This window comes from Monodelphis domestica, chromosome 1 (genome assembly GCF_027887165.1).
Source record: "Monodelphis domestica isolate mMonDom1 chromosome 1, mMonDom1.pri, whole genome shotgun sequence".
Classification (NCBI taxonomy): Eukaryota; Metazoa; Chordata; class Mammalia; order Didelphimorphia; family Didelphidae; genus Monodelphis; species Monodelphis domestica.
In genome coordinates, this window is record NC_077227.1 from 2,591,425 (window position 1) to 2,606,987 (window position 15,563).

A 15,563-nucleotide genomic window follows, 5' to 3' on the forward strand; every position below is an offset into this window, starting at 1 on the left:
CATTATGAATTTCATTATAACAAAATTTCTATAATATATCAGGGTCGCATCCCAATTTCCAGACACCTGCTTTTCAGTGAGGCTTTTCTATAAGAAAATTTCTCCCTGGAAATAGAAATTTTAAGAAAATGCCTCAAATCCAAATGAGATTTTTTTTTCTCAAATGTCATATATTTTCACACAGATATCACTTGGGTTTGGGCACTGCATATTAGTAGAGCTTTATAAGTGTGTGTGTGTGTGTGTGTGTGTGTGTGTGTGTGAGAGAGAGAGAGAGAGAGAGAGAGAGAGAGAGAGAGATAGAGAGAGAGAGAGACAGAGAGAGAGAGAGACAGAGAGAGAGGGAGAGAGACAGAGAGAGAGAGAGAGACAGAGAGAGAGAGAGAGAGAGAGAGGGAGAGAGACCAGAGAGACAGAGAGACAGACAGAGAGAGAGAGACAGACACAGAGAGAGAGAGACAGAGAGAGAGAGAGAGAGAGAGAGAGAAGATGGAGGTTTTGACAAACTTTTTTCCTGTCATGTGGGAATGAGTGATTATTTGAGATTCCCTAAGAGAATGCTTCAGATTCAGTGGCATTACCTCTGATTCAAGGCAGCAATATTCACCTTCTAGCCCTGACTTTGTGAAAATGATGGAAATCTAAACCATCGATCTGGGCTTGAATTGAGATCTGGTGTTGGAAGGCTACTAATGGCCAAAGCAATGATCATTTCTCTTTGGATCATGCCCAGAGCATGGAGATAATAAGAGGAACTTCTTCTCAGGGTTGTTGTGAGGATCAAATGAGGTCATATTGGAAAAGTGCTTTGCAAATCTTAAAGTACTTGAATTTATTATGTCACATACTGATTTGAGGACTACAGTAGGGCCCCATTTCATCCAGAGGAAAATTAGGGGCTCTCTTTGATATTTTCCATTATTCACAACATGTGAATAATGTATACCTCATGTATATGTATAGTAAATGATAGTAAGTGACTAATAAAGACTTTCTCTATAACAATAACAATAGTTAGCTGCTGGGGGCCATCAGACCATGACACCTTGACAGAGTCACGCGTGGTAGGTGGGGAGACCACAGAGTGGTCCTTGGCGAGATGTGACTGCCCACTCTATCCCCCTTGCATGGCCTCTTTCATCAATGCCCCTTCCCTATGAATTGACATGATTATTATTCCCCCTAGTCTCAAAAGAAATAATGCAAGAGCAAAACACCTGTACCCCAACTCCCCAAAACATCCCCAAAAGATCAGACCCTCAAACCCAATCCCAAAAGACATCATGGGTTAACTTTTACTTAGGTACATAATTCCCAGCAAAACAGCAGCTACAGGCCAAGCCCAAAACTTCTTCATGAAGCCAACACACAAATCAATCATAGAGGCCCGTACAATACGTACAGGTACAGTACAGGTACACTAAGCCTTAGTGACTCAATTACACAAATCAGTAACTCAAACTCCCTAATAAGCCACCTGTGATGAAATCATTTCTCTTGTGTTCTGTCTGTAATCACAGTACAAGAATATAGAATGTTAATCAGGTGATGTTAAAAGTTAATGTATCACTTTTCCAACGATCTCTCTCTGATTTTGTATTCCTGTATGCCAGTAAAATGGATATAAAAATAAATCCCAGGCCTGGGAATGTCAGAGCAGGTGTCAGATGCAAAGCAGTCCCATGGCCATAATAATTAAGCTGTCTTCCATTTGTTATTTATTTTATTTTATTTATTTTGACTGATTGTTCACCACCTGCTGGGAACCCTGAAGTCACGAGTGAGGCTGGACCCTGACCACGGCAGTTAGCATTATATTGTGCTTACTGAGCACCATATATAGTGCTAAGTGTTTTAAAATTATTGTCTCATCTGATTCTCCCAAAAATCCTGGGAGGAAGACGGCGCTATTATCCCCATTTTACAAATGAGGAAACCAAGACAAATAGGAGATAAATGACTTACTCAGGGAAAGGTGGAACCAAGATAGTAGGACAAAAGGATTATGCTGGTAAAACTCTCTCAACATTGTCTTCTAAACAACTTTAAAATAAGTGGTCAAATAGAACTCTAAAGAAATATAACCAACAAAAGGTCAGAGTGAGGCATATTTCTGGTCTAGGACAACTTAGAGAGTCAAAGGAAAGGTCTGTGGCACTGGGGTGGGGGCTAGCCCATAGAACAGCATGTTGGTGGCACGAGCTGTGGTAATTGGAGGCAGAGACTGTAGCAGAAGCAGTGGCAACAATACAAAGAGCTCTCATTGCCTGGGGATGGTCAGGAGATTGGACAGCACAACAGAAAGAAATGCCAAGAGACTTGTATGCTAGCAGTGGGTGCAGGATTGGGCATCATTTAGCAAGTCCATTGCCCATGACCTCGTTCCTGGTCACAATTCCACAATGGAGAAGAATTGTGGTCATGAGAAGGCCAGGTCCTAAGAATCCGAGGGTAGATCAGGAGAGAAAGGACCATAACTGTTCCAGGATGACACCACTCTGGAAGCATCAAAAACTCCCACCACCCTAGAACTAACTATGAAAACAGCAGGGTGAAAAACTCTTAAGTTTGGGACAGTGACACTGTCCCACCCCCATCCCCCCAAAGAGGTGAGCAGAGATCAAGTCTAACATAAAATTCAAACTCACAAGAAGGCAGCAACATGTAAATGGCTGTAAACAAAACCTCAAAGAAAAATGCAGATTGGAAATAAACCCAACAAAAATTTGTATAAAAGACTTTTTCTTAAGATTTTTGAAAAAGAATTTAAAAAAACACCTTAAAAATTAAATAAGAATGAAAGAGGAAAACTTGGAAAAGAAATAGAAGCAATGTAAGAAAACATGAAAAGTAATTAACCTCTTGGTAAAAGAGGCATAACAAATATTGAAGAAAATAACTATTGGGAAAATAGAATTAGCCAAATGGTAGAAAACCTCACTGAAGAATAGTTTTCTAAAAATAGTGACTTGCCATACACTTTTAAAACAATATAACAATATACAATATACATATACTCTTTACTTTCTTTTTCTGTTCTTTTAACCATTTAAGGATTCATTTAATATTTTTCAAAAGACGTGGTCCAATATTAAATATTATTCATGAAATCCTATTAGTTCTCATCCCCTTTCCTACATTCACAAAAGATACCTTTAAAAAGGGTATACATAATTCTCTTTAAATTTTCATTGATGCAAGAAAATACATACATGTTGTAAAGAGTGAATCAAACTCTCTTTGTCTATCAATCAGCAACTTTTAAGTTAATCAATCAAAAACTGAAGTACCCCTACTTAGTATCTTACCAGTCACTAAGTATGAGAATTCACAAGTCACTTGCTAGAGTGGCTGATAACTCCAGAGGCCACTGCCCAGCCCCTGGGCAGTGCTAGGCAAATTGAAAGACTGTTATTGGTTCCTGTAAAGTGGGAGAGTGATAGGAAGTGACATTAAGAAAACTGCGTTAAAAAGGCCAGCTCAAGGATTCAATCATTCTCTCTCTGCATTGGTGAGCTGGACTAGAGGGGGAGACTCTTGCCCTGGATCCTGTGTCGGCTTGCGATGGTGAGTGGAGCGATTCCTTCCTTGATTCTTCAGTGAGGAGATCCTCTCTGCAGGTTGGTGCTTTGGTGGGGACGCTCCCTTCAGTGTGAGTTCTAGTGATATTCTTGGCAGTCTTAACCTTGTGTGCACAGAAGGTTCTTGGGGGATTCTTTAGTATCTTCTGGCTCTTTGGATTTTGACTTCCTAATTAGGACTCTGGATTCTGGTGTGATTCACTTCTGGATTTGCATTTGCAGTCTGGAGACATTAGGATTAAACTTAGGGTATTTGTAGCGAGGCAGCACTTTCTGTCTCTAGCTACATTTTTCCACTTTGACTCTTTCCACTTCTTTGTAAATAAAGCTGCTAAAAGTCATTTTAAATCGGCAACCATAATATTACTTTGGAACTTTTATATTAGCATAAAAAACTAAATGTAAATTCTTACAAAGTCAAGAGTTTTAATAGTCTCACTTCTTTTTTATTAATATAATAAAATAATTTTAGAACTTGAAAAAAAGGAAGTGACTTGTCCAGGGTCACACAGATAAGAAATATCTTATAAATATCTTATGATGGATTTGAATTTAAGTTTTCCTGACTCCAGGCCCCATGCCCTTTTTATTGAACTACCAAGCTGCCATCTCTCTCTCTCTCTCTCTCTCTCTCTCTCTCTCTCTCTCTCTCTCTCTCTCTCTCTCTCTCTCTCTCTCTCTCTCTCTCTCTCCCTATCTATCTATCTATCTATCTATCTATCTATCTATCTATCTATCTATCTATCTATCTGTTTTTCTATCATCGGTGTTCTTTTTAAGGTAACATTTTGTTTCCCAATCATAAGGAAAAACAATTTATAATATGCATTTTCTAAAATTTTGAGTTCAAATTCTCTGCTTCCCTCTACTCTCCTTGAGACAGTAACCAATTTGATATTGATTACATATGTATGATCAAGCAAAACAGGTTTCCAAAGTGGTCAAGGTGTAAACCCATGAAGAAAATGAAGAAGCAAAGTAGGCTTCCCTCTGCATTTGGGCTTGACCAGTTCTCTGTCTTGTGGTGCACAGTATTTTTGATAACAAGTGCTTTGGAAATGCCTTGGGTCATCTTATTGCTGAGAATAGCTGAGTCATTCACAGTTGATCATCATGCAGTAAGGCTAGAACTGTGTACATCTTTCTCCTGGTTGTGAGATGGGTATTCTTTGGTAACTGTATACGTGAGGTGGGGACAATGAGAAGGTGAGCATGGCCCACCAGTTACAAACCCTCCTTATTCAAAGGATGGTGGTGGTCATGGCAGAAACGGGCAACTTCTGTGTAGGAAGCAGTTTCAGGGGGAAGATAATGAGGCCAGTTTGGGACATGCTGTGGTTCAAATGCCTGTGGGACGTCCCAGGGAGATGTCTGATGGGAAATTGGTGACCTGGGGCTGGAGTTCAGAAGAGCCGTCAAACTGTATACATGGCTCTAGAGATTATAATGAAAGCCATGGAAAGTGATGGCATCAAAGAGCGCGTGGAGAGGGAATGAAGGGATCTCAGAACACAGCATTGAGATAATATCCAAAGTGTTGGGGGAAAGAAGAACTGCCATTGCTAATGACCCAACAAAGGAAAACAAAAGGGAGTGGGTCAGTCACCAGGGCAAAAACCCCACCACCAACACGCAAAGCAGAGAGTGCTTACCTACGGAGAAGAGAATATATATTAGGAGAGGGGGGCGGTGGTGGAAGAGCAAAGTATTCCCATTGGGGGTCATCCAAACAGAAGGCACCTTACCTTGACTGGTAAATTAAGAGCTGAGATGTACAGGATGTACCAACCCACTGGGGTGAGAACAAGATGATTCAAGGGAGAAATGAGGTTTCTAAAGCTATTTGAAAGATTAAAGGGAGACATGAGTGAGTTGTATGTGGGAGATGATCTGGGGTCAGAATCTATCTGGGGGGGTATCATCACATGAATGGGGCCGTGGACTCCATGACTGGAGGGCCTCATCTTCACATACACGCTGAAACATGGGAATACATGCTTTAATTAGATATTTGTTTCCTGAGATTAGAGCCTTGTCTTAATATTATTAATTATGAATGTTGTCATCTTAATCTCGGAAACACAGTTCATTGAAAAATAAAAACAGCCACTGGAAAGCAGGCCGCAGGATTCCTTCCCTCGCGAATCCAAGACTTTATCTTGATGATGAAAGATGCTTTGATCTGTAGGAGGGTCATGTGGCAGCCAATTTACCTATCCAGTCAGATAGAAAACAATAGCCGAGTGCCGTCAATATTACAGAATAATTGAAGCTAAAGCTTCCTCCCAATTAAATTGCCCAGTTAGAGAGACAGAAGCAGAAAAAGGGAAGCTAATGAGGAGAATGAAGCCTCCTCGGGCTCCTCAGAATACCTCAGTATTCTCAGAGTCTCCTCTATCACCAACCGGGTCACAAACAGGAAAGCAGAGAACTTGGTCCCATTCCCACCCTCGCGTAGCTTGATTTTCTCTGTATTCGTGTGTGGATGGTTGTCTTATAAGCATATACATTTGTACCGTTGGAGACTTGACCAGCGTCATGCTACATACACACCAGATAAATGTGTGCATGTCTATTTTCATATAGACATACGTGTGTGTATGCACACAGACAGACAGACAGACAGACACCTATATGGGTCATATGTGTAGACTATTATATGTATGTAACTCTCCAACGCTATAAATTGGACTGAATATGGATGCAGCCGCTTCTTGCTCTTGTCTGTGCGACTCACTCTGGCTTTCACTTCCTCAGCTACAAAATGGGGGGACTGGACTCTGGCACCTGGGACCTGTCTATTCATCTCGAATGCTGAGCGCAGTGACTCCACGGCTCAGAAGGGTTTCCTTACAGAGACTTCCCGAGGCACTACCGACAGAGACAAAAAAGGAGACCCCCAACACGGATGAATGGATGCACATGCCTGTACATGTGTGTAGGGGATGGGTGTATTTGTGCATATATGTGTATGTATGTGTATGTGTGCATGTTTATTTCCTATGACTTGGAGTAGCAAATGGAGGAGCAGGAGAGAAGAGGAAACCATGACTGACCTGGACTCCAACGCTACACAGATCCTCACTTGGCCAAGGTCCCACCCCATCTAGCCTGCTTTCTGGTCGCATGACAGCGCTTTCAAGTAGAGTTTGGAAGCTGCCCAGAAGGTCTTTGGGAGCGCTGAGGTGGCATTTCCTAGAATCAGAGTCATTTGGTGTGTAGGGGGGAGGGCTACTCTGGAGACCTTGGAGATCGTGTTCCATTCTGCCATTATTGGCGGAACTCTCCCAGTTTCTCCCAGCCTGATTTCTTTGCATCTCTTTCAATCCTGTTTGCGTCCAGAATTGCCATCCCAGAGGTAAATGATCATGTCAGTTGGGCATTCGTGAGCCATGGATCTGTGTGGGGAGCAGGGGAAGCGAGTGATGCTTTCTGAAGATAAAACAAAGCCAAATCAAACAGACAAGAAGCCCATCATTCAGCGGAGGGGTTTTTGCCTCTACACTGCAGTCAGTTCTCAATCTCTGTCCACCGGATGGAATTTTCCCTCTTCACTAATTTTTCCTTAAATTAAGCTCGGCATCGGACACAGAGAATTTGTCTGATGACCGAAGCAATGCGTGGTTATGGGAATCCCCACCTGCTTCAAGTCTCTCCAAGCCACGGCGCAGTGTGAGATCAGGAAGATGCAAGACCGATGGTGGGAAAAAAAGGCAGAAGAAGTCCAGCGTTTTGCTGATATGAAAAACTACAAACAATTTTTCAGTGCCCTCAAGACTGTCTATGGGCCATTAAAACCCACCACCACTCCCTTGCTATCCTCTGACGGGGACACTCTCATAAAAGATAAAAAAGGCATCAGCAACAGGTGGAAAGAACACTTCAGTCAGCTTCTCAACCGACCCTCTTCAGTCGACCCAAGTGCCTTGACCAGATCCCCCAAAACCGCACCATTGAACAACTTGACATCCCTCCTTCAATAGAGGAAGTCCAAAAAGCCATCAAACAAATGAGTGCAGACAAGGCACCCGGTAAAGACGGGATCCCAACCAAGGTGTACAAGGCCTTAAATGGAAAGGCGCTCCAGGCATTCCACATAGTACTGACCAGCATATGGGAAGAGGAAGACATGCCCCCAGAACTCAGAGATGCCTCCATTGTAGCCCTATACAAGAACAAAGGCTCACGAGCAGCCTGTGACAAGTACAGAGGCATCTCACTACTCTCCACTGCCGGAAAGATCCTCGCCCGTATTATACTCAACAGACTCCTGTCATCTATTTCAGAGCAGAACCTGCCTGAATCACAATGTGGCTTCTGACCAGATCGCAGTACCATTGACATGGTCTTCACAGTGAGGCAAATGCAGGAAAAATGCCTTGAGCAGAACCCTAGTCTCTACATTGTCTTCATAGACCTGACAAAGGCGTTTGACACAGTGAACAGGGACGCATTGTGGGTGATCCTCAGCAAGCTCGGTTGCCCAGCAAAATTCGTCAAACTGATCCAGCTCTTTCATGTCGACATGACAGGGGAAGTCCTATCTGGTGGAGAGACTTCCAATCGCTTCAACATCTCCAATGGCGTGAAACAAGGCTGTGTCCTCGCTCCGGTACTATTCAACCTATACTTCACCCAAGTATTACAACATGCTATGATGGATCTAGACCTGGGCGTCTACATCAAATACCGACTGGATGGCTCACTATTCGACCTTTGCCACCTGACTGCAAAAACAAAGACAACAGAGAAACTCATCCTGGAAGCTCTCTTCGCAGATGACTGTGCTCTCATGGCCCACCAGGAAAATCATCTCCAAACCACTGTGGACAGGTTCTCCACCGCAACAAAACTGTTTGGCCTGACGATCAGCCTCAGCAAAACAGAGGTGCTGTTCCAACCTGCACCAGGGAGGCCAACGAACCAGCCGTGCATTACAATCGATGGCACGCAGCTTTCCAACGTCAACACTTTCAATTACCTGGGCAGCACCATCGCCAACGACGGGTCCTCCACGAGATCAATGCCAGGATCCAAAAGGCCAGCCAGGCACTCGGGCGGCTGCGCTCCAAAGTCCTCCAACACAGCGGTGTAAGCACTGCGACGAAGCTCAGAGTGTACAACGCAGTGGTCCTCTCTCGCTCCTGTACGGTTGTGAGACATGGACACTGTACCGGAAGCACATGAAGCAGCTGGAGCCATTCCACCAACGCTCCCTCCAGTCAATCATGAGGATCCGATGGCAGGACAGAATCACTAACCAGGAAGTCCCTGACAGAGCCAACTCCACCAGCATCAAAGTCTTGGTCCTCCAAGCCCAGCTACGATGGTCTGGACACGTCATCCGCATGGACCCACAGCGAATACCAAGACAGGTATTCTATGGTGCACTGTCAGCTGGACTCAGGAAACAAGGCCGACCAAAGAAAAGATTCAAGGATCAGGAAGTGGGCTGGCATGACACCAAAGCAACTAGAACTCGCTGCCTCTGACAGAAGCAGCTGGCGAACCCACATTAACTATGCCGCCATCACCTTTGAAGATGAACGACGTCGATGTCTTGCCGCTGCGCATGAACGCCGACACCAGGCCACACCCGCACCTCCCGTAACAGCTGGCGTCCCAGGCCCCGTGTGCCACACACTGTGCGCCTCAGCCTTTGGACTCCAAAGCCACAGGAGGGTACACCATAGATGAAACTGCACAAAGACAATAGTCATTCTCAATCACCAAGAGACGACGACTACTACTACTACCTGCGGAGCCCTCACATGGCCTTTTTTATCCCTCAGATCTCCTCTAGGGCCATCGCTGATGGTTCTATCACTCAGTTGGACTTCCTTTTGCTGATATTTTTAATGAGACAGTCACCATCTCCTCAGCATTCTTTTGGTTCTTGTTGCCTCATTTCTCTGAATTTCCAGTGTCTGCCATTTCTTACAGTCATCGATATCTCATTACCTCCACATGCCATTGGATTTTTTAGCCGATGTTGATCTATGGATGTCCATTCTCCTTTTGGCTCTTTGTCACCACAAAGAACTCTGCTGTGCGCTTCTTTTGGGCTTGATTGGGCCTCGTCTTCATGTCTGGGCCCAGAAGGGGCGCTCCTGCATTGAAGCCCAAGGCTAGGAGGCAGAATTCCAAATGCTCTTTTCAAAGCAGGAGAAAGTGGCTCTCCACACGTCCTGCCACCTGAAGCAGCTTCTTTGTTTCTTTCTTCTGGCCTCAATATTCATCTGGCCTGATTGCACTTTTAGATGCCCCCATAGAGCCATGGCTCTGCCCCCAGCACATTTGTATTCATTCCTTTGTTTGTCTGTTTGTTTGTCACATTAAAATCCCCCAATAATGCCCTCCCCTTCCACCATTAGAGAAGGCACCACTGGGCAAAAGATACAGGTGGATACAAAACTGTGTCTCATGTATTCCTACTGATGAGTCTTTTCTCTGGAGGTGGGCACACACACACATACACACGCACACACACACATACACATGCACACACGCACACACACGCGCACACACGCATGCACACATCATTCTCGGAACAATATTTTTGCTGTTCTCTTGGTTCTGCTTGTTTCTAATGACCAATGGAAAAGTCACCTCTAGTGGCGCTTCTGCTCTTCCTTAGCTTTGGGTGTGTTTTCTCAGCTCCTTTCTCTCCTTCACTCCTCATCTTCTTATGAGGATGCTTTTATTGGGTCAAGGAAGTTCTGAGTAGCTTGACCCGTACACCAAGTTTGCGTCCATGTATGTGTAGGGCAACAAAAGTCAAGGCTTTGGGCTTGAGGTGGAGAAGTGAGAAGAGAAGGAAAAAGGAGCGTGGGAGGAGAGGAGGCACGGAAGGGGACAGAGGAAGGGACTGGCAGGCTGGGCTCCTCATGCTCAGGCTACTTGGAGAAAGAATGAGATTTAAGCCGATGATTGCCTACCCTTTCTAATAAACTATAAACTATCTCTCTGGGTAGGATTTCAGTCTTACACTTTGGTTGTTGCGGTCAGGAAGTATTTTAAAGTCATGAATCACCGGAGGAATCCATGCCAAGCCTGACCATGCCTGTTCCTATAACAACCAAAAAAAAAACACCATTCTGTGGCGTCTCTTGGAAATTAGGAAGCGATTCTTCTGAAGACAAAACTTTCCTTCAGAGCATCAAGGAGCCACTGAGACTCGTTTGGCTCCTTCCCTGGACAACCTCCTGACAAGGCTTCCTCAGCTTGGGGAGGTCACTCTGGGATTCTCGGAAAGCTCCTGACGATGCCGTTGTAGCCCCAACGGAGAACAGAGGAGGCATGTGACTCGGCTTCATGATGCCCCCAGATTACTCTCTATGCTTGTGGAGCGAAGTGATGTACGAGCCTCCCTTTTTATGGCATCTGCAATTTAAATGCGTCCATTTTTGGTGAATCATGGCACTCGTTCAGCGGAGCCCTCCGTGCACAGTCGTCGAGTGCTGGCGAGCCAGCGATGCTGTTCTTTGTTTAAAGGCCCCTCCCATGCTGCATTGCCATTAGAGAGCTCTGCCTCATTTCCAAGCTGTACAGGAACGCTCCCTTATTTCCAATGCATAGCAAGTCTGCGTTCAAAGAGCCAACACCAGCTGAAGGATCGCATGGTTTCACAGCCTAATTATAAACATTCAGTGATCTTGGAAGGCACAGCAAACAAATAAAGGCCTCCTCCTGGCTGAGGAATGACGCTTTTACAGCAAAATACTTTCTATGAGGAAAGTAATTAAAACAAAACATTAATTCTGATCTGTCTTGTGAAAACGGGGTGACATTGGAGCTTGCTACGCAGGGGCCCAGAAGGCCTGTTTCACCGTATCAGCTGCTTGAATTCAGTGGAAAAAATACTGTCTGGGGAACAAAGCCCGAGTCTGGGAAGAGTCCTTCTTCCTCCCCAGGCATCCTTTTCCCCTCCGACGACCACCTTCCTCTTTGCATGGACTTCCGAAGCGGGCTCATGGAGTCCTTGGGAACCCTCCAGGCTTGGCCATCCTCATCCTCGTTAGCATCCTCAGCAAGGCCATCCTCCTGTTCATGAGGGCGGGTCCCCCACGGGCTCCTCTCCTCTGGAGCCGATGTCCTTCCAGGAGCGCCCAAGTGGATTCAAGGACTGCCCTTCTTTCATTTCAGACATTTCAGCTCTTTCTCTGGCAGCTCCTGGGGATGCCCTGAGTACCCATCGACAGCAGGGCTTCCAGGGCCCTCCTCCTCGGGGCCCTCCCTGGTTTGGAGCCCTTCGGCCGGGGGCTCCACTCTAACGGGGTTCCATCCCGGAGCTCGGCGATCTAAGAATTATTTGTACCTGATTATTGCTTTTGCTCTTAATGGACGGGCCCGTGTCTGGGTAATTGTGGGCACTGGTCCAGTTCTTGATCATGGTCCAGTTCCACGGCAGAGAGTGGGCTGTTGGCATCACTTCGAGAGCCATTCATTTGGCTCCGACTGTGTGCCAGGTCCCATGCCAAGCTTTCCAGATATCGGCTCGTTTGATTCTCGGGAGGGAAGGGATGTGGGGAAGGGATCATTGTACTGATGAGAAATGAGGGCAAAGAGAGAACAAGGGACTTGCCCAGGGCCATACAACCTGAACTCAGGTCTTCCTACACCAAACGCCATGTTCTAGCCCTTGGATTACCAAGCGGAGACCTTCTCCAGGGTGTATTTGGCCACATACCAGGCAAGGAAACACCGTGCAGCTCTGTGCTTCACACGTGCACTGTAGCCATTGGGAAATACTGCATTCGCACGGTCTGCCGGGATGTCCTGAGGAGCGTCATCCTTTCTTTGTCCAGCATCCTTGGGGATAACGATGACGTCCCCTTCCCTCCCCTGCAGCCTTCTCGGCTCAGATCGTGCTCTCTGAGGGCTGGTGGGACGGAGGTGCTCCTCCCCTGCAAAGGCTCCCCGGGGCGATCTGCGCCCCTCCACGGGACCCAGAGACTTGGGAAGGGCTTTCGTGCTGCCATGTTGTTTGGTGGCTCTGCAGGAAGCGGCGTCCTTCCTCAGCGGCTTCATCAGCTCTCTAAAACCATTTGGCCCTCGGAAAAGCGCCCGGCGCTGTCCGTGGCTTGGGAACTGAGGTCTGCTCGTTCCGGAGGTCTGTCTGGAGGGCTTGGCCCTGCTTGTCACGTGCCCCAGAAGGCCTCACCGTCTTCTTCCTCCTTGTTGGCCCACGAGCCCTCCTCTCGCCGGCCCTGCCTGGCCACAGGGATGGCTGGAGTTCTTGTCGCTGTCATTTGCGGGAACTCAGAGTAGAGACCCGGGACCAGTCACTAGTCCATCAGTGGTCTCTGGTTCCCATTCAGGCGGCCTATTCAACGGGGGAACAACAAGTCCTCTGGGCCCAAGCTCACCTTGTCTCCACTCACCGACTGCCTCTTGGGCCAGACTCTGCTCGCAGAGTGGAATGTTGGGCTGGACCGATGGCCGTCCGGTTCCAATACTTGCTTGCGTTTCTTCTACCTGCCCTTCCTTTGGACCATTGTTCTCCAGTGCCGGTGGATGGGCCTTACTCCTGTCACACCTGCCTCCGGGCTTCTGCCCCCTCCACCCCCTGCCCCAGGGCCTCGGGAGGGTCTCAGCAGGACAGTCGCTTGGGCTGGCACTGGACGTCCAAGAGAGGCCTGGCCCGCAGTCCCCATTTCTGTGCCCGGAGCAGGAGCTGGTGTCGTCCCACACGCAGCGACCTGGGGGCCTCGGGCCGGCGACGACGAAGCAGGCGGGGTGGACCATGGCTCGGCACCTCTGGACAGGCCGTCTCACAAAGCCTCCTCGCTTCCCCCTACAGACTGCCGGGATCCTTTCCATCCCCATCTCCTTGGCAGCCTCCTCCCCGGCTCTTGCTGCCCCTGAGCAGTGACTGTTCTACCTTGCCAGCGGCCGTGCCTCCTGTTGCTGGCTGCAGGGCACACGTGCCGCCTGTTGCTGGCTGCAGGGCAGCATTGTGGGCCGTCCCCCACCCCGAGGGCCTCCTACCAGGTGCAGGGGGGACGGGGCTCAGGAGCTCTTTTAATGAATGGGCGAAGCCAGGGCTCGGCCATCTCTCGGCAATCCTGGGCCCGATGCGTTTCCTTGACAAGTTCACCCGCGCTTCAACGTTGAGTCTGGTTGGCTTCCACCTGCTGACCATGTTCCTGACCCACTCAGGAAGAACAAGGCGATGGCTTCTTGGCCTCCACTGCAGGGGAAGCCAGAGAAATGGCTGGGTCGACCGTAGCTCGGCGGCATCCAAGGGAGGCTCGACCCTTTGGGAAATGCTCACTAGCTCTGGCACTTTTGTAGGCACATCCCATGGAGCGAGCGGGAGGCTGGCCAAGCTCTTCTGCTCCCCCTCGAACGTGGGTCTTAGGTGGGAGCCTTTGGGGCCGGTTCGGTCTTGCTGAGGGGCAATGCCTTTGGAACCCAGAGACGAGGAAACAAGGGACGGAGTAAGCGGCGGGTGCAAACGAGAGACACAAGGTGGCTGGCAACGACCACTGAAGAGGGGTTGAGAAAGACTTCCCGTTTCAGTCCAGGATTCTCTCAGTAGGTATTCACAAAGTCCCTACTATGTGCTGCTCTGACAGCTGGGACAATAATAGCTAATATCAGGGAGAAGACAAGGCTACCAAATTGTTATTTTGATTCTATTTTCTCTGCTTAGGAAATGAACTTTGAACTGGAAAAGACAGAACCCAAACAGCGAGTGAGGACCTGATAGCTAGGTCAATAAGAGAGCAAGGACGCTGCCTTTGTCAAGGTGGAACCACGTGGTCCAGCTGAGCCAGATCCTGGGCCCTGAAAAAGCAGGTGTATCGCTGGTGCTTGAAAGGATCATGGCGAAAAGGAGAGGCGCCACAGGGCTGAAGAAGGACTAATGGCGCCATTAAAAAAAAAAGTCTCTGTAGTAGGTAAGGGGATGGGGGATGCGTAGGAGAAATGAAGATCCACAAACCATAGACCAATGAGCTTGATTTCAATTCCTGGAAAAACTGAAGAAAATTTATTAAAGACATAGTTAATGAACATCTAGAAAGGGAAGGAGTAATCACAGAGAGCCAATCTGACTCCATTAGAAATAGATCTTTCCAAATTAATATTTCCCTTTTTTGACAGGACTATTAAACTGGTGGTTAAGGAGAAATTTGTAGCTGTAGTTTGTCTTAATTTTACAAAAACATTTGATAAGTTATTCTATACCAGTGATGGCAAACCTTTTAGAAACCACATGCCATGCCCCAACCCCTCCCCCTCCAAGACCAAGTGCCACCAACCCCCTGTCCCCTTACTCAGGACAGGGGAGGGGGAATGGGAGGGAAGTGACCTGAGTGCTCTGCTCAGAGGAGGGAGTAAGTGCTTCTGGGGGGCTGTTGGGGAGAGGGGCAGGGAGGCCTGGTGGAGAGGGGGAAGGCCGTAGCTCCATTTGAGTCCCTCTGCCTTTCTCATAACTAATTTTAGCAGGTGTTGGCACATGTGCTCACAGAGAGGTCTCTGTGTGCCGTCTTTGGCACGTGTGCCGCTATTCTCAAGGAAAAGACCAGATGTGAACTAGATCAGAAACAAGAGATTTATTTATTTGAATCAGTTACATGTAGAAACAATTTCTGACATTTGTTTTCTGCCATTTTAGGATTCAGTTTTTCTCCCTCCCTCTCTTCCCCATCCCTCCTGAGGCAGCAAATGGTCTGATATAGGTGATACTGAACTTTTCATGCAATTTGCTCATGTGTGAACCAGATTTTAATACAATTAAGTGGATTCATAATTACTTGAATGGCTGGATTCAAAGAACAGAAAAAGGTAGACTATCCCCAAGGTACACATCTGACCATGTGCACTACCTAACATTTATAGCAATTCCTTGGGCAGAGGAACAAAGCAGCAGTGATGACAAACCCAGTGGAATGTTTCCAAAATTAATGCTGGAATAGTCTGCTAACACGCTGGATAACAGTTATGACCCTAAAAGATATTTAAGGGCCAGAATAT